The sequence below is a fragment of the Papio anubis genome, chromosome 2 (genome assembly GCF_008728515.1).
Source record: "Papio anubis isolate 15944 chromosome 2, Panubis1.0, whole genome shotgun sequence".
Lineage (NCBI taxonomy): Eukaryota > Metazoa > Chordata > Mammalia > Primates > Cercopithecidae > Papio > Papio anubis.
Window position 1 is genome coordinate 129119164 of NC_044977.1, and position 24138 is coordinate 129143301.

Consider the following 24138-nt stretch of genomic DNA (forward strand, 5'->3'; position numbering starts at 1 on the left):
AGAAGATACATATGAACACACACATACACACACACATAGATTGTGTGTATCATGAGTCTGTAACAATGCCTCCAACTGCAATGCTACAATATATATTTAATGCTAGCACTTCTACTTCTGTATTTTAACTCCTCTTACCACATTAAGAAAAATGACTTTTATTATCATCAGTACATTTACTCATTTCCTCAAGCTTAGTATAATAAATGGTAGTTTTAGAAATGCTGACATATCTCATCAAAAAAAGTAAACTTACTAATTGAATACCCATTTTCATCATTTTAGGTAAAAATAATATAAAGTGAAATGAACAAATGCAATTCAGTGAATTTTGAATTGTGCCCTTACTTGGCTAACCCACACCTCAATCAATATACACAAATGTTTCATACCAGAAAGTTTCCTCATAACCCTTCTGATTTTTTAAATCATAGACTAATTTTGTGATATTATATAAATAGAATCACAAAGTATGTGCAGTTTTATCTTCTCAGTTTCAGTGTAATACTTTTTGAATTATTTCTGGTATTGTTCTTATCAGTAATTTGTTCTTTTTTAACTGTATGAAACTATTAATAAATTACCAGATTCCAGATTGAGTCTGAAACCAAATGAGAAAATATTGTATATGAATCAGCTATAGAAGAGGTGAAAGAGGGAAGTCAACTTGGCCATCAAAATTTTTGTCATCAGTGATTGGTACTATAGAGTTAACTTTTACTGAAATGAAGATAACAATGAGATGAACAGGCTGGAGCTCAGATGTGGGCACATATATTTTGAGATACTTGTTAGAAAAACAATTATAATAGTAGTGTTTCCAGAATTAGTGAGTTCTTGGTCTTGCTGACCTCAAGAATAAAGCTGTGGACCCTCACAATGCATGTTACAGTTCTTAAAGACTGTGTGTGTGGTGTTTGTTCCTTCAGCTGTTCAGATGTGTCTGGAGTTTCTTCCTTCTGGTAGGTTTGTAGTCTTCCTTGCCTCAGGAGTGAAGCTGCAGACCTTCACAGTGAGTGTTACAGCTCATAAAGGTGGTGTGGACCCAAAAACAGAGCACCAACGAGATTTATTGCAAAGAGCCAAAGAACAAAGCCTCCAAAGCCTGGAAGAGAACCGGAGTGGGTTACCCCAATGGCGCAGGTGTCCTGTTTTTATTCCCTTATCCGGCCCCACCCACATCCTGCTGATTGGTCCATTTTACAGAGAGCTGATTGGTCCATTTTGCAGACAGCTTATTGGTTCATTTTACAGAGAGCTGTTGGGTCCGTTTTACAGAGAGCTGATTGGTCCATTTTGACAGAGTGCTGATTGTTGCATTTACAAATCTTTAGCTAGACACAGAGTGCTGATTGGTGAATTTACAGTCCTTTAGCTAGACGGAAAAGTTCTCCAAGTACCCTCCCCTCCCAAAGCCCAGCTGGCTTCACCTCTCACTGGAACTCCTGTGGGACTTTGCAGTACATAACCTGGGCTCTCCGGCAACCCAGAGGGAGCTGTCCCAGACAACCAAGAGGAAAAGAGAGGAAGGGAGAAAGAGAGGGAGACCCGCCATGGTGACCAGCAATCCCACAAAGAGGGAACTGTGGTCCACGCACAGAATTCAGCCTCCGATCAAGGTCAGCCGGTGCTGGTCGGCTATGCCAAGTGGAGGGCTTGCGGAGCCCATGCTTACCCGGAACCCGCATGGGCCGGTGAGCACCATGGGCAGCCCCAGCTCCCACACGCGCCTTTCTCTTCACACTTCCCTGCAAGCAGAGGGAGCCGGCTCTGTCCTGGCCAGCCCCAGAGAGGGACCATCACAGTGCTGTGGCAGGCTGCAGGGCTCCTCCAGAGCGGTCTGAGTGCATGAAGAGGCCAAGGAGGTGCTGAGAAGGAGCGAGGGCTGCTAGCACGTTGTCACCTCTCAGTAGGGTATATTTTTATTTGTTTCAGAAGTTGAGAGAAATAAGAGCATGCTGGAGAAAAGGCTTCATTGTAGAACACCAAAGTTTGTATTGATCTTTTTAATTTTGCTGTTTTTTTTCCTAAGTTCTTATAATGAACACTTCACTTATTGTTTTCAGAATTTTATCATTCCTGATGTACACAACTGATATGAAGTACTCCATTAGCTTAATCCCATGTGTGTTTTAGATAATTGTTGTATTTTCTAATTTTAATTATTCTTTATTGTAGCATCATTAGTTATGTAAAGTGCAATGTTTTTAAAATTTGAAAACAGTTTTTGTCAAGTTATCTCTTCTTATTTTTAGTTTCTCTCACTATGATCAGAGAGACAGGATTCTATAATTTCAATTTTCTGATGTTTATTGAAACTTACTTTATGACAAAGACCATGATTAATTTTTAGAAGTACTAAATAACTTCTTGCAAATAATTTGTATTATTCCACATTTGGGGAACCAGATTATAAATATATTGTGTACATTAAGTGAGCAGAGACCAGTAGTACTAGTAGAAAATGTTAAACTATATTAATTTCAGTCCCAAAGAAGAAAACATCAGCACTTTTACAGATGTGCTAGACAAAATCCTTTGGATTAGTAATAGAATTCTTGGAATTTTGAAAAGAAATATAGTTTCTCAGCTACAGGTTCCATTCTCAACCTCTTTTGCAGCTATGTATTGCCATGATAGCAATTTTAAACCGATGAGATATGAGAGGATGTGATATGTGAAACTTCCTTGATAGACTGCTGGCCCTAGATTTTCTCACAGCCAATCCTGTTGTCTGAGAAGGTGTTAATTGGAGGTAAACACTTTTGATGCAAAGATAGAAGTCACACACTCAGAATGCAACAAATTACCTAATTGACTCAGAGTCCACAATCTAGGTCTGTGAATTAATGGCTCAAGTCTAGGTATTAGGTAAGTCATGAAATTTCCACACTTGATTTTAATAAAATGCTCATCTATGTCAAAGATGTCTGGTGTGTCAAAACATTCTGATTATTGCCAGCCTTGCTGCCCATTTTGATGACTATGCTGACCTAATTTCTCATGGTTATATGAAGTCTGCAAACCTAGAATCCTATCATCTTACTAAAGTTTAAGAGCTCATTGCAATACCAATATCTTTATCTATAACTCTGGCTTCCAGAGAATAGCCAATATAGAGGTTTTCAAGGATGTTGGTACTTCCTACACAAACATCTTTACTCAAGGTATTGGTGGGGGAACTGTCCTCTGGATACTCCCAGGAGACATTGTTAAGTGATATGAAGCAGGACATATATAATGAATTTGCTCTTACACTCTTATCATTTAAAACCTTTAGATTCCTTCCATTACAGTATAACAAGGACATGATGAAATCTCAACTTTATTTGATGTAGGTCATTTTTGATCCCAGGTTTCATTCAAACAAATGAATAACATGTTATAGTCAATTTCATATGCTCAAGATAACAGATTTGATATTGTTAATGGCTCAAAGTTATTGTTCAGCATTTTTGCTAATTGTATTAATATCAGTAACATCAGTTATATGCAACAATATTTTTTTCATTCCTGATATAACATTCTTCCTTTGTTTTTTTTTTTTTTGTTTGTTTGTTTGTTTGTTTTTTGAGATGGAGTCTTGCTCCCATCACGCAGGCTGGAGTGCAATGCAGCGATCTTAGCTCACTGCAACCTGTGCCTCCCAGGTTCAAGCTATTCTCCTTCCTTAGCCTCCTGAGTAGCTAGGATTACAGGAGTGTGCCACCACACTCCTGTACACCACTTTTGTATTTTTAGTAGAGACAGGATTTTGCCATGTTGGCCAGATTGTTCTCGAACTCCTGGCTTCAGGTGATCCACCTGCCTTGGCCTCCCAAAGTGCTAGAATTACAGGCATGAGCCACCGCACCTGTTCATAACACTCTTAGAAATTATTCTCACCCATATTCGTCAGGTAATATAGCCAACAACATTATACCATTCTTCAGCGTACATGGGGCATCCTGTCAGTTTAGGCTGACAAAAGTAAGTCATCCTTTTGCAGTATGCTGGGATTTGAGTCTAAATATGAGTCTGAAAGCAGGAAAAAAGTTAAGGATATTGGAAACAAATATTGGCGTCTACCTAAAAGGCTACTCTATTAGGTGAAATCACCTCACAGATGTCAAGCAAGATTTAGCTAATCCTCTAAATGGGGAGGAATGGCTATTTCTATTGGCAAAGGAAGCTCAGAGGGAATTTCAAGGTCTTTTTACTCATTAGAATCCACCCAAATGTCTACATTGTAATTCAAGGTCTTAGTCTCTATCTTAATCAACATTGTGCCTTCAATTTAAATGACCTGATGAGTCTGTGAATTAAATATACACAAGGAAATGTAGTCTTCTGTAGAATCAAACTTGTTCAAAGACCAGAACATTTAACTTTTTGCTTTAAGAAATTAGGAAATTTTCAGGGTAATCAAAAAAGTACTTCTGTTTTCCTCTCATGATTTAATCTGGGAATATAAAACTCTAAACTTACAATTTTTTTTCTGCAAATTGTTCAGAGTTTAAGTGGTACAAATCTTAAACCAACAGATCTTGCATACCTGCATTATTTATTCTCCTCCATATTTAACTAAAGGGCTAGGAGTTTTCCCATCACTTTGTCTTGTATAGGTACTTCATTCCGGACAATTAATAATTGAAGAAAATATTTTTCCAGTGAATTCAATAAAACACCAGTGTCTAAATTGTATTTGTAATGAATTTATTACTGCATTCAAACTTCATTAGAACACAGAACCAGTGATAGGTTTGGGAAACTGAGCTTCTGTTTTCTGAACTACTTTTGATACATAATGCTAAGTTGGTTGGAATTTGATTACAAAAACAAATATGAAGAGTTCTGGTATAAAGAATGAGAAGCTTACTATAATTGGATAAGTAAAGGCCAAAGAATGTCGCAGTTTGTTTTCTAGGACTCTGAAGGCACAACAATTCTCAAATAACTCTAGAAAATTCCCACAGTTTGTTACATTTTTTGCCATCAGATACACAGCACCATTCAATTTTTAGATGTTCTAGATACACATCTTATTCTAGGTCATCACATTCACACACCTTGTTTGAAATAGCTTCTAGAAAATAATTATCTCTCTTTATTCCACCTTCTAATTTCATTTGACTGTCTCTCATCGACAGACACTAATGTAAAACTATATACTGAAGGACTCTTAGTCTGATTGTGGGAGTTCAATCAGGCCAGTGACAAATATATTAAGGATAGCTATAGAAATAGCCACAAACCTTCTTGGAAGGCCAAGAAGTTTGCATAGCTTTAGTAAGGGTTATGTCTGAAGGCAACCTGATCCTTAGCTTGAGTAAATAGCTTAAAGTGGGTACAAAGTAATGTGGGGAAGTTGTCTAGCTAGCTTGTTTACTCATGTGGTGGTAAGACTAAACATTCATCTACCCATAGTGCTTAATTGCTTTCTACTCAGGAAGTCCAAAATGTCAATTACCCTCTAGTGGTGTTTATTCATGACCTTTGTCAATTAATCTTTGCTGAGTAAATGCTACTCTTGCTGGCAAGTTGAGGGCGTGGTCACAACTGTTTGTAGCACTCTGCTTGCTGTCTGTAAGTGGCCTGGACACTCAGCCGGACTGGCAAAGCAGAATATCTGTGTGTCTGTGTACTACATTCATCCATCATTTGGGTCAGGGTCTGTGGGCAGACCCCTGTATCTGATCATCTGGGTCTCCAGCTACCCATGTAGGGAAGAGCTTCTAAGTGCTGAACTGCCTCCCAAATTCTCTAATCTTATGTAGGAGAAAAATAAACTACTTTCTTATTTAAATCACTATATTGCATTTCTTAATTATAACAACTTATTAGCATGTACTCCAACCAATAAAAATGACATTTTAAAATCTATTTTTACACTTTTTAAAAAATATTTACTTTCCTTAAACTACTTGATGTTTTATAAATTCGACATATTCTTGGATTCAGTTAACTCCCACTTGCTTTCCTGGCATGTCCAGATATGGATTTGGAAGAGAGAGGTAGGAATATAAGCCATATCCCTATCTTATTCTTGCACTTATTATTTTGGTTTTCTTGAACACCCTAAAGGTCCACTGGTGGGAATGTAAATCAATTCATTATTTCTGGTAATGAATTATACAATATGCATCAAGGACTTTAGAGTGTAGTATATGTAAATACTAAGACTTAGGTGAAAAACACACAATGTATCTAAATTCAACATTATTTTAATTATAATAAATTTTAAAATCATTTGAAATCATAAGATAATGGTTAGTCATATTTTATAATAGTTCTTTGATTTAACCATTTGCTCTGTACTAAATTTTTTCTCCTCAAAATTCTGACGTTGAAGGTTTAACCTTCAATATGACTGTATTTGCAGATATTAGGTTAAATGAAGTCATAAGAGTGCAGTTCTAATATGATAAAAATTGATGTCTTTGTAAAAGAGGAAGAGACACCAGATAAATTTGTCTCCATGCATGCACAGAGGAAGGATTGTATGAGATTCAGGGAGAAGGCAGCCACCTGCAAACCAAGGAGAGAAGCCTCACCAGAAACCAATCCTTTCTGCATGTTGATCTGAGACTTCCATATTCCAGAACTGTGAAAGGATAAATGTACATTGTTTGAGTCAACCAGCCTGTAGGATATTGTTATGGTAGCCTGACCTCACTGATAGAACATTAAAATCAAGTTATAAAACAATATTTAATAACATGAGGTGAAAAGGAGAAAATAAAATTAGTATGTGTGTTGGTGTATATATGATGTGTATACATATGAGTATAATGTTGAACATAGAAAAGTAAATAAATACACATACAATTTATACATTACAGAGACTTGAAAGAACTACATTGGAATAAAGAGTGTGTTTAGTAAGAGTTCATGAAAACCACTCTATTCTTTGGGAGCAAATCCATGTTTTCTGCAAGAGACACAATGATTGTCCACTGATGAGTCACTAAACCTCAGCTCCATTCTGGCTAGCAGCATCTGTTGAAAATTCTCCTGTTAATTCTGTACAATCTCTGCATAGTCTTTATAACCCTGCCTGTATCAAGTTATATTGTTCTGAACCTGTGGCGGTTGGAGGGAGGGTGGAGTGATGAGAGTAAAAAGCTGACACTGTAAATGATCATTGAGGAGGCAGAAATTTCACACAACTCTAAATCAAAGACACTTTGAAATGAGACAGTGGTAGAGTCTGTTACACATAGACTGCTCCCAGTAGTAAACAAATAGTTGCTACACAGAACATGTTTTATTTCACCTAGTTATTTAGAAATAAAATTGGACCTCATCTGACCTCCTTGATTATTCTGCCATCTGCCCATTTTTCGTGGAGGCTGTTAATTTAGTGTGTGCCTGGAGTTTCACTTTGGAAGTCTTTTAAATATAGCATTCCTTTTTAGAAATTCAGCTTTCAATTTTAAAATATGTATCATTTACTTTTCAAAATATTCTGAAGTTACTAGGAGATACTACAGCCAATGGTGGACATTAGAAATAAGCCTAAAACATGAAGATGGATACCCCAGAGCAGATGTTATCTTCCCACACAAATATACTAATCTTAATCTCAACCAACAGATACTTCCCTGGAGACCCATTGTCTATTTCTCCAATAATTTATACAACATTGAACTTACTCTTTTATTTCCAATGCCAGTTGGCTATCCATTGAAAACTAGTCTGTGACTTCAAAGCAAACATATCACGCTTTCTTATTGGTTGTTACATGCTTCTCAGAATTATCTCTATTGGAGTGGTTCACAAATTGGAAATCAAATATTGAGGAGTTTTTGTTTGTTAGTTTGTTTCAGTTTTGCTGTTTTTCTTCTTTTTGTTTGTTTAACACAGAAAGTGGCTACTATTTTCTCCAGGGGCTAAAAAGGAAGGACTAAAAAGCAGATAATTATTATATTGTCTTTGTCTTTTTCTCTACACTTGGCTCTGCTTGATTTAGGAAATTCCTAGATCTTGATAGAGCAAGCTGATTTTGCAATTTACATAATACACTTGCATGAATGTCTCTTACTAGGCTCTCATAAATACTTGTATCTTCAAAGAAATGTCTTAGTATTTTCAAGGAGCAGTCTTTGCAATTACTTATTTTTTGAAACTTCTGAAAGAGGTCTTTCTGTGAGTGTGTGCAAACCTAATAGGAGAAATGGAAAGAAAAACTGAATAAATGTCCTTGAAAAGTCAAATAAAAAAACTGAATGGCACTGAAAGATTTGCTGTTTTTGTTACGTAATTTATTATTTGATGTAATTTTCAGATAACAATCAAGTAGTATATCATATGTAAGAAAAATGCCTATATTATGAAAAACAATGTACAGGAAACCTTGATCCAAAAGAAGAGATGTGCATATATTTCTTCAATTTAAATGTATCCATTCAAAGTAAGGCTGAGATTGGTTTAATCTAATGTTTATTGTTAAATCATGAAAACAAAGTACCAATGAATGCAGGTACTACTACTGAATATATACCAATCCTGGTGATTAAAAAAGCACAAAACCTAAAATGAGAATTACATAACATTCACTTAAAATCTTTCAAGGTGTTTTCCTAACATGTATTTGATGTTAAAGAACCTAAGGATTTCTGAGATTTATTGAAGTAGAGTTACCAAGGGCAAATCTTATGTTCTGTAGTGTCATAGGTTTCTGTCTTCCTAGTTGATTTATGTGGTGACTGAGATTCGTATTATAAGCAGCTCATGAATTGGACAGTTACCATCTCCTGTACCCCTATTATTCAGCTACTTTCATATTTCATAATGTTCTCCCTGGCTGAACAATGATGTGGAAATCCATACTTACCGCTGACTGGCCATCATGAATGGGGTAATTTCATTACTGCTTCTCTTGTTTTAGACGTGGCCAGAGCTATCATTTGAATAAATATGCCAATACACCTAACTGAATAATGTTTTAGCAGACTGTGTGGGCACTTTTGAGAATACTACATAAAAGGTTATAAAGTTATTTGGTTTCTCTCCAACCTATTTGTAAAAATAAGATAATCTTTATAAAACTACAGCTAGGCTAACAATTTGAAAATTTAGATCGTTCTCAGAAATATCATTGCCAACAGAAATAGTATAAAGATTAACACTCAAGTGATTGACATATTTCTCCCATCTGATCACTAACCAGCTAGGAACATTAAGTTCTGGCAAGTGCAGATTTGTTTATATTTGAAATAAGGCTAAGACTGTATGCTTTGGGGATTTAATTGAACTAACTTTGATTTCAGGCTATCCTGTTAACATTGTGAGTTTAATTACTCAGTCACTTTGTCTTTACTTCCTTACATTATAAAAAGTAATAGCATAACTATGTCATCAATTTCTTAAAATTGAAAGGGAATAAATGAATTAATTTATGTTACAAACCAGGAAATTGGCAAATCTTTAATCAGTAATGATTATTTTATTCTGTTCTTTAATAGATGTTTCATATGAATATAAAAGAAATCTAACTTGTGAAAGTATTTTACAAAAGTAAAAAGCTATAGAAACAATGGAATTTTATTTTGTATTTTTACAATCACCAGCATCCACATGTTGTAAAAGAAAGCATCTAATGGAATCTATGAAAATATTTTTGCCTTTTATTTTCTCCCATTTTTATTTTAAACAGTTGCAGGAGTAATAAAATAGCAAAACAGCAATCTGTGTACTCCTCATCAACATTCACTGACTGTTAACCTTTCTTTCTCGCTCTCTGCCTCTTCTGCACATACATCATTTGGGAATGAAACATAGGAGAATTAGAATTATGTGTAGATATGATAGCACTGCACCCCTAAATATTTTAACATTTATCATTATGAAAACGACGACTCTCTCCTACATGGCTATATTAAAATTCTTACACACAGGAATTTTAACACTGATACAATATCAGCATAGTCAATGCCTTTTACAATTGCTTATTTTCAAGAATTCATTTAATTGCAATGTATTGCTGGGTCCAGCCCACAGACCGTGACTGAGCAACGGATGAAAAAATTCACTCACACACACCTTTCTACAATTTTTCCCACCACCCTGACCAATCTCATACAATGTATTATAAATTGTTTTACATACGCTTTAAGTAAGATTCGTAATTGTTTAGCTGATACAAACTTTTAGACAAATCTGTAAGAGTTGATAAGAGTTAATAATTCTTCTAATTATTAATCATGATTTCTAGGGCAAACCGTGGTATTTTATAATTTTTTTTAAAATAAAAATTTCATTAAAAACAACAATAAATTTTCAGGTATGTTAAGCAATATGAACATACATTTATACAATGGCAATTACTGTCAAAATGGAAGCCATCCATAACAAGTTTTGATTAATCATGAGGTCTAATATGGTTTAATAAAGATATGCAGCACTATACGTATAGTGAACACTTACTTAAAATGAATAATGTTGGCTTGTATAGTAATCCCCAATAATTATTCCTCATATTCATCATTTTGTTTTGAAATACCTGGGGTCATCATAAACCAAATAGAAATTGTGAAATTAAATGGTGTTTAGTTCATTAGACCAAGAATATAGTAAGATAACGCTAGTCAAATTGTTTTTCACATACAAAAGCAAAAGTATAATCTAAATTAGTACCCTCATGTTGAGTCTACCTGTATTTAACTTTAGTGTCTTTTTATTAAAACAGTTATGTATGATATATGCTTTTAAAACATCATTTGTATATGTTCTAAGAGTTATTTTCTTTTAATATTTCTTCTGGGGTAAGCAAACTGGTTGGGAGAGAGAAATAAATTCAGAAAGTTCATTCCCTACCGAAATGTATGAATCTGTGTAAAAAACAGGTCACCTAAAGCCAATAGCAAAGGAAATACTCAGTGTTGATTATTACCCATGTAGGTATCCCAGGGTAGTAGAAGATACCTCAGAAATACTACTCTTACCAGTGTTTAGGTATGGGCTATATGGCCTGCTATATTGGTTTTTAGTTTGAGTTTCCATTATTTTATTGTTTTGTGTAATTATTTTCACTTACCTGTCAGTTAATTTATATTTGTTCTAAATGCAGTTTGTTAAAACAAAATCATTCCATGTGTTTCCAGTTTAATATTTCATATTTTGGTAATTTTATTGATAAACCTCAACTTGTACATCATGTAAATGTTGAAAAATCAAGACAAGCAAATAAAAAATCCAAAATATTATAATTGCATTGAATAGCAGTGGTATTTTCTCAAAAACTTGTACGTTATTTTAATTCATAAAAAGGTACAGAGTTGTTATACTGTATTACAAGTTGTATTGCCTATGAAATTATCACTATGCTATTTGATTTGGTGTATTTTTCTTGCCTATATTTTTGTCTGAATTTTTGTTGCTATTATTATTATTTTGTCTGGTTCTATCTGCTTTTTGTTGGTGTTTTTGTTTTTCTTTCTCATTGAAAGCTTTCTGTATGTAGTGAGATACATGAACAATCATAGTGCATGAATTTTATCATATAAAACTTCTGCCACTATAAAATATATACTTTTATTTTATACTAACTTTTTAAAATTCGAAGGAAGGGCTAACTAGCTAGGTCATGGAAGAACATGGAAGTTATTCTGGTAAGAATTTATGAGCAACATTTCTATGTCAGTCACTAAGATAACTTTCAATATAACCAGGAGTCCTCAAATTATAGGAAAAATAATTAACAATTACAGCAGTAGCTAATTCTATAATAAAGACATCATAAAGTGCTTTGGGGTTTTACCTCTGCTGGGGTACAGTAAGGACTTACTGAAATATTTTTATATGCATTAGTTGAAGTTTATATATAAATCCTACATCACAAATAACATAACCTAATTGAAATAATGATGTATGTGCATGTAACACTTACTTTTTTACTTGGGAGACTGAGGCAGGAGAATAGTGTAAAACTGGGAGGCGGAGCTTGCAGTGAGCTGAGATCCGGCCACTGCACTCCAGCCTGGGTGACAGAGCGAGACTCTGTTTCAAAACAAACAAACAAACAAAAAACAAACAAACAAACAAAACACTTACTTTTTTGTTTAATCCTTTTTTTTTCAGAAATGTGAGTGATATATTTTAGACAGAGCAAAAGATATAATTTTGATGTAATGGGCATGTTAATAGATTATATATATATGAATGAATAAGGGATAAGTGATGAATAAGAAGTTATATGATAAGTTTATTTCTGCCAACTTAATGTGTGCCTGGGCCTTGAGGCCTCTATATATTATGAACCTAGATCAAATGATACAGCATGAGAATAATTACGAAACTCAGAGGACGATGTTTGACTAATTTATCTCTAAAACTACTTTGAACTGTTTACATACACGTGAGTATTAGTTTCATGAGGGCATTGCTCCCTTGACTCATTCAGGATAATTGTTCAGTAAGTGCTTTGCCTAAATTATCTTTATTCCTCAATATGAATAACATTTTGTTATCCACTCTTTCATGAAGTGTGCAGTGAATAGGTGCCCCATTAATAAAGGAGGCCATATAATAAAATAGAAGAGTAGTTATATGCAGACTTCAAAAGAAGATTTTCTAAATTAATACTAGAAAAATATTGCAAAAATTTGGCACATTAAATAGAAAAAAAAGTGATATTAACTGTGTGTAAAATTATGACCTCACTCTTTTCTTTAAATTTTTGGTCTACCTTGCAAAAAATGTTAATTCACTATGGTTTCCTAATTTATCAATTATTTCCCTTGCAAAATCTATTCTTTACTTACGAGAAATGTTTTACTGAGCTGTAATGATAGTATAGACACAATTTTGATATATTAAAATTATTCATCTCGATTACTACATAAACTTCATAATGATAACATTTAACAAAGTATATATAACAAATATAGCTAGCCATAATCTTATATCTAGTCACATACTTAAATTTTAGGTAGCACTATATATCACCCAGATGCATTATGTAAAATACAATATTGAAATAGTATCTAATAATCATTGCACTCATAGTTTTCTTTAGAGTTTATAGCCGTCATAATTATTTTTTACTACATCTGAGGTTAAACAACTTTTCTTCACATAAGTACAATCAGCCTTAATGTTTTATCCATGGGTGACTTTGAATGGCTGCTTACATTGATCTTCACTATCAAGTGTCATTCTTGCTTCATTCTTGTATACATATAAATAAATTGCATATACTGTTTCAATCATGTTGAACCAGAAAGTTTGATTTTTTTTTCCATTTCTAGTCATGTGAAAAATTAATGTCAATAAAACCTAAATAAACCTGGACTTTGGACTACTCTATTTTCAATGATGCAAAACTCAAAAGAAAGCCTGTCATATTATTTAAATTTCCCAATAAATATTTAAGGGAGTAAGGTGTTTTTAACTTAAAAAGATCAGTTTAAAAAAAAGCAAAACTTTGAAAGGAAATGCAAGTACATCCCTGTGACATACACAAATACATATACCCCTTGGTTCATTATGCCCCAGCCCCATACCATTTGTTCTAATTACTGTTCTTTTGCATACCATGAGGAAGCAGAGTTACAGAGAGATACCCACTTATGGATGATAATCAATTTAAAATTTTAGTTTTGAAATTATGTTCCTCAACCAGAGATTTCAGTTTTTAAGTTTTGAAAGTCAATAGAAGCTTAAAGGATTATTCTAAAGTGTAACCTCCTAACAAAAAGAGAACCAGATCCTTAAGAAGTTTTATCTAAATTGTAAAGCAGTAAATTTAGGATGGATAATTTAGGTCTTTTTTTTTTTTTTTGAATTGGCTCAGAATCTTCTTCTACACCCCTGAAAAGCATCCTTTGGAGCCCTTAGAGGATACATCAGGACAGGCTCATATCTCTAAATCATGGACAATCTGGTAGGCTGATTAAATACTATATTGGTTCTTAATGCTAGTAGATAAGAGGGGCGAGCCCAGGTTGAATTATAACATTCAAAATCATTTATAAAATGTCATCACCCAGAGCATTTACTTATCCACAATACCAAAAAGCCATTAACATTCGCAGCTTAAACATCAAAGGATGAACTATCTTTACTCTCACTAGAAAAAAAGAGCTATTAGAGATCCACATCCCTCCAAAAAGACATTCATGGATTTGTGATTTTAAGGCACACTTTTCACATTCAAATCCTCTTAAAATTTAGTCACACTTTCCCTTTAAGATTTGACATTTGTGTTTTGTTCTGTAATGACTTCTCAATCTCTTTCAGCATTAATTTTTAATAAATAGTGATGTATAAATTATATTTTTTCATCAAATAAACACAATTCTGATTGCCTTATAATTAAGTTTTGTGTAATCATTTCTCAGTAAAATTGCAATTGCTACTAAAATATTATTTTTTCTAACAACATCTTTATGGAGAAATAATGAAGAAATACTTTCATAGATACCATCTCAAAAAACAAGTTAGGACATGATTTAAAACATGAATATTTAGATTTCCTGGAGGAACAATAAAAGAATAAGTAGCTAAGCAGGGATCTATGTAAAATATCAATCTGCAAGACCTAATTGTCTTGTTTGCCCTCTAATTATGCTCAGACCTCAGGGGAAGATCAGCTTCATGCAAGAGTGCAAATAGGATTTCTTTTATCCTAATCATATGTATTCTTTTTATCATCTCCTTTCTCCTTTCTTTTTTTTCTCTGTTATGCCCTAGATTTCCACAGAACTGACCCCGTCTAATAATTGTATTCCAAATATCCCCATTGCTACTCCTACAACTCCATTGGAATTTCCCTCCCATTATCTCTCAGAAACTGCTTTATCTAAAACCAACTCATATCAATCTATTGATCTAACCTGTCCCTCTCTGTCTGTGTCTCTAAAGTGTTCTTGTCTTCTAGTTCTTGAGGGGTGGGACTGAGGTAAAGAAGTAGGGCAGTATGGCAGATTTTTTATATCACCCTAAATATCAGAGAGAAAATTGCCTATATTATCCATATAGAATTTTCCTTTTCTGTCTATAATAAATCTTTTTTTGTACATTTCAGCACCAATTAATGTAAAAGATACAAGGGAGAAATATTATCAATCAAGCAATATTTCATAGATATCATTTAAAGTCTGATTCTTATAGTTCTACTGGACAAGAGAAACAGTCTATGTATAGTAATAAAGGGCTTTTAAAATTACCATTTGTCACCAATTACCTATCAATATTGAATAAGATTCAATATCTGTTTTTAAATATCAAGAAAAGAGTATACTTATGGTTATGTGCATAGCGGTGTGTGAATATTGTGACTTTTATTTCAAAAGCATACTTTTTGATACTACAGACCGAGGAAGAAAGTATTGTAAAAACCCAAATTTCATTAAGTAAGTCATTTAATACATTATTATATAAGCATTTATATGTATGATTATATATATATATTGCCTCTGGAAATTACACTTAATAAATATGTAAAAAATATTTATTAAACATTCATAAGAGGGGGGAGGGGGGAGGGATTGCATTGGGAGTTATACCTGATGTAAATGACGAGTTGATGGGTGCAGCAGACCAACATGGCACAAGTATACATATGTAACAAACCTGCACGTTATGCACATGTACCCTACAACTTAAAGTATAATAATAATAAATAAATTAAAAAAAAAAAAACATTCATAAGAGAAAACAGAATATTTTTTGAAAAATTAAAAGAATATATTTTCTAGAAAGAAGAAACTTCAGAAGAGTTATTTCAAATCAGGATATGCCACCTTTACCAAGAAAAGATTTATGTTCAGCTAAATTCATTTTGTTTCCTCATGAATAAATATGAAATTATTCTTTGGAACATCTAGGAAAGCAGTGAAAATCCTACTGCCATTGTGTATAAAATATAAGAAACAGTAAAAAAAATCAAAATAAAATATGGTTTATGTTTCACATTTTTTGCAAGTTAAATGAATATTTTCACAGTATTCATAATTATAAGATATCCAATATTATTGTGGTTGTGCAGTAATCTACTCAAGTGCCTAACAGCAGCATAGAAACTACAAAATCCAAAGAACTGACAAACTCTCTAGTTAGTACAACAGCAACAATAACAAGGCAATTATTAGATCCTGAAGTGAATATGTTTAAAAACAGACCCACATATAGCAAAGACAGAGTAGCAATAGTATTCTATTTCTGGATGGGTTGCTTAACTGAAATTTTCAACTCATTTTACTTCTATGAGTTACTACATCTTTAAATATAATCATCTTTACAAAGACATAAATTTACAGGCCTAATATAAAAACAAGTGATCTGTTTATCAGCATTCATAAGCAGGAATTCAAATTTTAAAAGCACCATGTGATACAGGCTACAAATGAGTTATGTGCATGATGTGGTTAGAGCCCTGAGGAAGGAGAGCGCTAATGGACTGACTGCATCCCCGCAATATTAGACGAAGCTCTAATCCCCACTGTAACTGTATTTGGGGACAGGGTCTATAAAGAGTTGATTAAGATTAAGTGATGTATTAAGGGTGGACCCTGATCCACTAGGATTTGTGTCCTCATAAGAGACCAGAGAGCTTGTGTGCTACCTCTCCCCACTCCCCGTGGAAGGACATGGTGAGGAAGTGGTTGTGTGCAAGCTAGAAATAAAGGCCTCTGGGACTTCTAGCCTCCAGAGCTTTGAGCAAATACATTTCTGTTAAGCTAAAAAAATTAATAAAAATCATAGATTTGTCTGATTCTACACAAATATGTAATAACATAAAAATAACAGTAATATTAGTTATTCTTTCAATTACTAAGCATTACAAAACAATACATGTTTTTCTCACTCATTCCAAAAATTTCATAAACAGGAAAGAAAGTTAAAGTCACTGCTGGATACAGTTATAATAAAGGAAATAATGAGTGGATCTTAAACTGCAAGCTGAAGTTGCACCAGATTTAGTGTGCTGCAAAATTAGTTCTAGGGTTTTGACACATGATATAAATTTGTGTCATATTGAGACTGTGAGAACTCAGTATTGCTTCCTACATGCTGTTGTAAGAGGCTTTTAGGATTATTTTGACCCTCTGAAATTTGTTTTTAACTCCCCATGGAATTTGGGAGAAAGAGTCAAAGTAATCCCGATTGAAGGCAATGCACCACATGTTCTCCAGGTTCATTTAGAAGTTTTAAAGTTTCCATGATGAAGTGAGATGCTCCCTGGTATTTGTCAATTACACTTTGAAAAGCTTTTGGTTCTGACCTGTAGGTTGTAAATTTACTATTGATGGGCCAGAAGTGAAATGTCTTAAAACTCGAAGGTGTTTAAAGATTTACTTGGGCCTGAATGGAACCTTAAAACTCTCACATTGCCAGCAAGAAAGAGCCAAGAAACTATAGCAGCAGGTACACGGATGGAAAAAATTATTTCCTCCATATACTAATTACTGAACCCTTTTGCCACCTGTACCATGAAGCATTTCCCAGTTCCCTGTGTCAGAATGAATTGCTTCCTCCTCTCTGCTTGAATCGCACTTTGAGCAGGCTCATATACCTCTATTATTTATCATATACTTAGTTGCATACACATTTGTTACTTTCAACAGATTATAAATTTCTTGAATGTAGATAACTGTTTATTAATCTCTGTACCTCTTGTGTCTAGATAATGCCTAACACTTAATAGTAACTCAATAAACATTGTTTGACTTATAGTGAATTTCGGAAGACATTCTGACAAGGATAAAGAAAAGAGAATTGCTGCTATTCTCAATGAGTTTAAGAGTTGCTCCGACATCAGAGATAGCAAGCATGTTTTAATTTTACTATATTTACCAAACAGCAAAACAACAAAGAAGAAAACTAAAACTTAAAGAAAAAATGGATGGAGAGTTTACAATCAATTAATCCTAACTAAACATGTGTTTTGAAAGATACGTGGTCAGTCCAATCTATTAAAAAAGGCGTGGTAGTCCATTTGAAAATTTTCATGGAGTAATGTCAAAGAGCATATGATAACAGTAAAGAGTAATCACATGGTTAGGCTTGGTAGTAGTAACTTGGAATTCAAATTTCTGGGAGAGTACAGTACTTTATCTGGAAGATAACATAATAATTTAAGCTACTGTAATTTATGAAAATAAAAAAGTAAAATAAAGATACATTTTTAGTTTTCTTCTACATGATTTTATATATGTGATTTCCCTTGTACTAATTTCCACTTCATGAAGTCCCTTTGAGTTAAATAGAGCAAGTATTATTTCCATAATATAAATTTATTTGTAATGTGGTTTAGTGAAACTTAATAACTTTCCAGTATTACATACTGCTGCAAGATTCATTAAGATGAAAACACTTTCTCTTTGACTCATTTCTATATTCTCGGCACCAAATGATGTGATAATATGGCTTGACATATTGTAAGTGTTTGTCACATCACTCAATACAATTGGGAGTGTCAGTTTCAGAACTCAAAACAAAATACACTATTTCCAAAACTAGTGTTATTACTTTAAGCAATAGAGAATAGCATTAAAACTAAATAAAATCTAAGAAATACTTTATTTGTTTAGGTATAGGGTGATTTCATAACCAGGGTAAATCCACAGGTTATGTCTAGACTGCTCCAAATATGGAAAAATTCCAATGCCTCTTATTTTCTAAAAAAAATCAGGTGGAGTGTACATTCCTCAAGATGTAATCTTTTATATCTCCATTTCGTCATGTTCAGGACACAAAATTAGGTACCATCTACCAAGAAAATTCTGCAAAATTAGAAAGAGCCACAGAATAGCTTTGTGTTCTTAGAATCTATTAAACTAAAGTTTATCCTAGAAAAACAGAAAACTAGGGGGATGTCAAAGTGATTGCTTCCTTATACTTATTCTAGTCTACTTGGAATAAAACCAAAGGACGCAAATTCTAGAGGTAGTTTAAAAAGCAGTTGCCCAGTAAAAGCAGGCAGTAAACTTCACTGCAGAGATTCATTTGCAATCCAGGGAACATGGGATTTTGCAGGAAAAACAAAACAAACAAAAGTTAAGCTGAAGAAGAACAAGTAAACACTAACAAAATATGTAAAAAAAAAAAAAAAAAAAGGAAATAATTAAAGAATACCAAAGATGGGAGCATCAGTACACCCACATAAGTAGATGTAACAGAAAAAAGTTCAAATGTTATACAATATGTATGTTTAAAAATGTTAAAGTTGTTAATTAATATTTAGAGACCAGAGTGAAAATGGTCTTCAAAAATATCCAAGTGAAAAAAAAAAAATAATAAGAAACAAAACAGCATAGTTAGGTAAATTAACTTAATACCAATGAGTAGGATAAGCAGCTAATAAAAAACATAGGAAAAGAAAAAATCAGAATCTCATCTTCAGGCAATGATGCACTAGTAAATGTACATAAAGTATACTGAGAATAATTAGAAAAAAATTGAAAAAAAACTCTGCTTATAAATATTATACAGCCAAGGTAAAGAAGACAGCCCAATATAATAATCTGGAATTATTAATATATATATAAATATATAAAATAATCTGAGATTATTAATACTCTCAATCACTTGCTAAGAGTAAGAGAAAAGTAAATAAATGCAAAAACTTTAGCTGCATATTTTAACATATTTATCTTAAATTGTTTGTTCAAAACTGAAGATTTCAACAAGGTGACTAAAATCTGGGCTTAATTGATAATAAATGCCGAAACTGCAAATTTTATATCAAGATCAAACTCAATATTTAACATCATTTAAGGTTTGTTAGAGTATAAATCAAGATGTAACAAATGTCCGAAGACTGAACTTATACAGGATATATTCCCTGTCATCAGTGGAAATAAAGTCGAAATGAGCAACAAAAAGGTAACTTAAAGACACCCATATGTTTGGAAATGAACAAAAAGAAAAACAAAAAAAACAGAAACATTTCTAAATCCATGGGTCAAGGATAAATACCACAAAGAGAGGCTGATTTGAGTAATAATAAAACTCCAGTCTTCCACACAGCTGGCTCTTCATGAATTACTCTTTCTCTACTGCAATTCCCCTGTCTTGATAAATAGAATCTGTCTAGGCAGCAGGCAAGGTAAATCCAGTGGGTGGTTACAAATTTGGGGGCTCCTCCATGACTGCCCTTGTGGCTACCTGCCCATGGTTTGGTAGCCCCCATACAGTGACAGATCCAGAGGCCAGCCCAAGTGGCCACCCAGTTCTCTTGGACTGGGGACTGACTCTGATCCTATGTCTTCTGGCAAGGTGCTGTCCATCCAATGTGCATGGACTTAATTGAAACAGAGAAATGGTCCTGGGGAGATATCATACAACTGCAGTTCCATGGTGGGGTGTCTGTCTATAGCCCCATGGTGAGGTGTCTATCTGTAGCTTACCAGAGGGTGTCTGTAGCCCCATCATGGAGTGTCTGTCTGTAGCCCCATCCATCATGGAGTGGCTATACCTGTAGCCCTAATATGGTTTGGTTCTGTGTCCTCACCCAAATTTCATCTCAGATTGTAATCCCCATATATCAAGGCTGGGACCTGTAATCCTCATGTGTTGAGGGAAGGAGGTGATTGGATCATAAGGTTGGTTCACCCATGTTTTTCTGGTGACAATGAGTGAGTTCTCATAAGATCTGATGGTTTTGTAAGTGACAGTTCCTCCTTCACATGCTCTTCCCTCTGCTGCTGCCTTGTGAAGAAGGTGCCTGCTTCTCCTTGCTCCAAGGGCATAAGTTTCTTGAAGCCTCCCCAACCATGTGGAACTGTGTCAATTAAACCTCTTTTCCTCTATAAATTATCCAGTTTCAGGGAAGTGTTATATAGCAGCATGAGAACAGACTAATACAAGTTCTTTTACCAGGTATCTGATTTGGTAAATATTCTAGGTGCTGCCAACACCTCCTTCCTTCCTCCAGTTAGTTCAGCTCCTCTGGGGGTCTCAGTTGGCTCTCCCTAATTAGTAGGAAGAGTCTTCTCCTCAGTTTGGGAGATTTGGGGGAGACTTTTCAGACAGAGAATAGGAGGTTAGTTTGGAAGGAATAATGTTGGAATTCTTGATTAGGGATCTTGATTTGGAAGGCCTTCTCTCCCTCTTATTCTTGTTTGTGTGTTCATATTTGTGGAGGGGATCACTGAAGGAATTGCTAACAGAAGTCCATCAGGCCTAATTTGGAGACCCTCTGCAAGTTGGATCACATTCAGTGGAGCCCTGAAAAAAGCCTTAAAAGAACTGATTTGGGGTGATGATCCTTCATCTTGCCTGGAGACCATCCACTGAATTCCTGGTTAGAGTCATCCTTCCCAACCTTGAGTGAATTAAGTATGACAGGAACTAATGGGAGAAAGTTTGAGCCTTGCCTGGTGGATGTTGGGTGCTGAATGAAGTGACTAGTGTCTGTTTTGTTATATGTATTTTTCTTTGTCTGGGATGGAAAATGTTAATTTGGTTCCACATGCAGCCCATTGGGCAACATCTTGCAAAATTAAGAAGCTTTTGCCTATGGAATCATAAAACATAAAAGGATGATTTTCTTTTGTACTGGGGCTTGACGCACACAGCTATGGTACAGGGAGCAGAGTCATCAAAGTGACTCTGCTCTTCTGGAAGCTACAGAGAAAGGGAACCCAGAAACCTGGTAGGCCAGCAAAAAGGGTAAGAATTTCTTAGCAGCCAGGTTGCTAACCTTTCTCTCTCTCTCTCTCTCTCTCTCTCTCTCTGTCGCTCTGCGTGTTTTTGTTTAAATGGCAAGCATCACTGTTTGTCTCCTCTGCAAGGATTTGATTATTAGAAAAAAGGATTTGTGAGACTAGTCTTATGGTGTAGCAAGTCTAGTGTACTTTGTGCAAAGAGTTTGTTTTCTCTGTATTCTTTGAGGGACAGAGGGATATCACAGGATATAATGCAGGTTTAGGACCCCTATAAACCTACTTTTCAAGCCAGTCCTGTAGGCTGGCTATTTACAAACTTTGCTGCAGTTCCCTGAAACTAATACCGAATGAAATTTCTGTTTTGCTTTGTGTCTTTCAGAGACACTTTCTCTTGGTTGCCACCATCCACCAGAAGACAAGAATTTTGAGTTTGTATCATGGTAAGCCCTAAAAATTCTTGGGCAGTTAAAAGTCTTTGCAAAGTTGAAATTGGCTGCTCTAAACTCCTTCTGGGAAGAGCAAAAGAAACTGCTCAATGCTATTTAGCTTAATAGTTAAGGCTTTGTCCTTTGAACATGGCAGCCCAGTTTCAATTCTCAGCTTCAATTCTCAGCTTCAGGATTGATTTCTTTCTGGTTTGTAATTTTTGTAACTCTGCCATTTATTGATATTTTTTCTTTCCCTCATGGATAGCTTCTGATAGCCTGTCTTTATTCTTCCTTCCCCTGAACTGCCTTTGGGGAGACTATTATTATTACTTTTTAATACTTTAAGTTCTAGGGTACATGTGCACAATGTGCAGGTTTGTTACATATGTATACATGTGTCATGTTGGTGTGCTGCACCCATCAACTCATCATTTACATTAGGTATATCTCCTAATGCTATCCCTCTCAACTCCCCCCACCCCATGACAGGCCCCAGTGTGTGATGTTCCCCACCCTGTGTCCAAGTGTTCTCGTTCAATTCCCACCTGTGAGTGAGAACATGCGGTGTTTGGTTTTATTGTCCTTGCAATAGTTTCAAAGGACATGATCTCATCCTTGGTTATGACCGCAGAGGATTTCATGGTGTATATGTGCCACGTTTTCTTAATCCAGTCTATCATTGGTGCACATTTGGGTTGGTTCCAAGTCTTTGCTATTGTGAATAGTGCCACAATAAACATACGTGTGCATGTGTCTTTATAGCGTCATGATTTATAATCCTTTGGGTATATACCCAGTATTGGGATATCTGGGTCAAATGGTATTTCTTGTTCTAGATCCTTGAGGAATCGCCACACTGTCTTCCACAATGGTTGAACTAGTTTACAGTCCCACCAGCAGTGTAAAGTTGTTCCTATTTCTTCACATTCTCTCCAGCACCTGTTGTTTCCTGACTTTTTAATGATTGCCATTCTAACTGGTTTGAGATGGTATCTCATTGTGGTTTTGATTTGCATTTCTCTGATGGCCAGTGACGATGAACATTTTTTCACGGGTCTCATAACTGCATAAATGTCTTCTTTTTAGAAGTGTCTGTTCATAACCTTCACCCACTTTTTGATTGGGGTGTTTTTTTTTTTATCTTGTAAATTTGTCTGAGTTCTTTGCAGATTTTGGATATTAGCCCTTTGTCAGATGAGTAGATTGCAAAAATTTTCTCCCATTCTGTAGGTTGCCTGTTCACTCTGGTGGTAGTTTGTTTTGCTGTGCAAAAGTTTTTTAGTTTAATTAGATCCTATTTGTCAATTTTGGCTTCTGTTGCCATTGCTTTTGGTGTTTTAGACATGAAGTCTTTGCCCATGCCTATGTCCTGAATGGTATTGCCTAGATTTTCTTCCAGGGTTTTTATGGTATTAGGTCTAACATTTAAGTCTTTAATCCATCTTGAATTAATTTTTTCTATAAGGTATAAGGAAGGGATCCAGTTTCAGCTTTCTACGTATGGCTAACCAGTTTTCCCAGGACCATTTATTAAATAGGGAATGCTTTCCCCATTTCTTGTTTTTGTCAGATTTGTCAAAGATCAGATGGTTGTAGATGTGTGGTATTATTTCTGAGGGCTCTGTTCTATTCCATTGGTCTATATCTCTGTTTTGGTACCAGTACCATGCTGTTTTGGTTACTGTACCCTTGTAGTATAGTTGGAAGAGATTCTAATTCTTAAAAAAAAAACTGCTTACCATCACTTTGAGACACCTTGTGCATTTATGGTTAAGTTATAACCTTGTTTAACACTTGTTATTAATTTAATGTAGGTCGTTACCTGTGGTAGAAGTCAAAAGCCAGAAATATTGTCTGTCCTGGCTGAAGTTAATAAGATTTAAAAATACTTTTTTTTTTTTAAAGAGCTCTATGGTTTAAATCAGCTTAATTAAAAGTAGATATCCAAGCATACATATTTAAAAGCCCTTTTTCTTTTTCTTCTTCTTGAATTGTGTTTTTCTTTAAAAAAAAAGTTTCTTTTTCTTCTCAGTTGACTGGATTGTTTTTCTCTTTGTTGTCTTCTTGTCACTCTGATGCCCACATGAGAGAACCTAAGATAAATTCCAACATCCTGG

The 24138-nt window shown here is 34.5% G+C and overlaps 1 long non-coding RNA gene across 2 annotated transcripts in view; it reads left to right on the forward strand.

Moving 5' to 3' along the window:
• The first annotated feature begins 1384 nt into the window (after nt 1-1384).
• The window catches only part of LOC103882220, a 28458-nt gene continuing 5704 nt past the window's right edge, over nt 1385-24138 (forward strand). Inside the window, exons 1-3 of one of the 2 annotated variants that reach the window (XR_643977.4) lie at nt 1385-1619; nt 1936-1990; nt 13775-13864. This is a non-coding gene — a long non-coding RNA (uncharacterized LOC103882220). The remainder of the gene's footprint in view (nt 1620-1935; nt 1991-13774; nt 13865-24138) is intronic. The other variant, XR_643978.4, reaches the window with a different exon arrangement.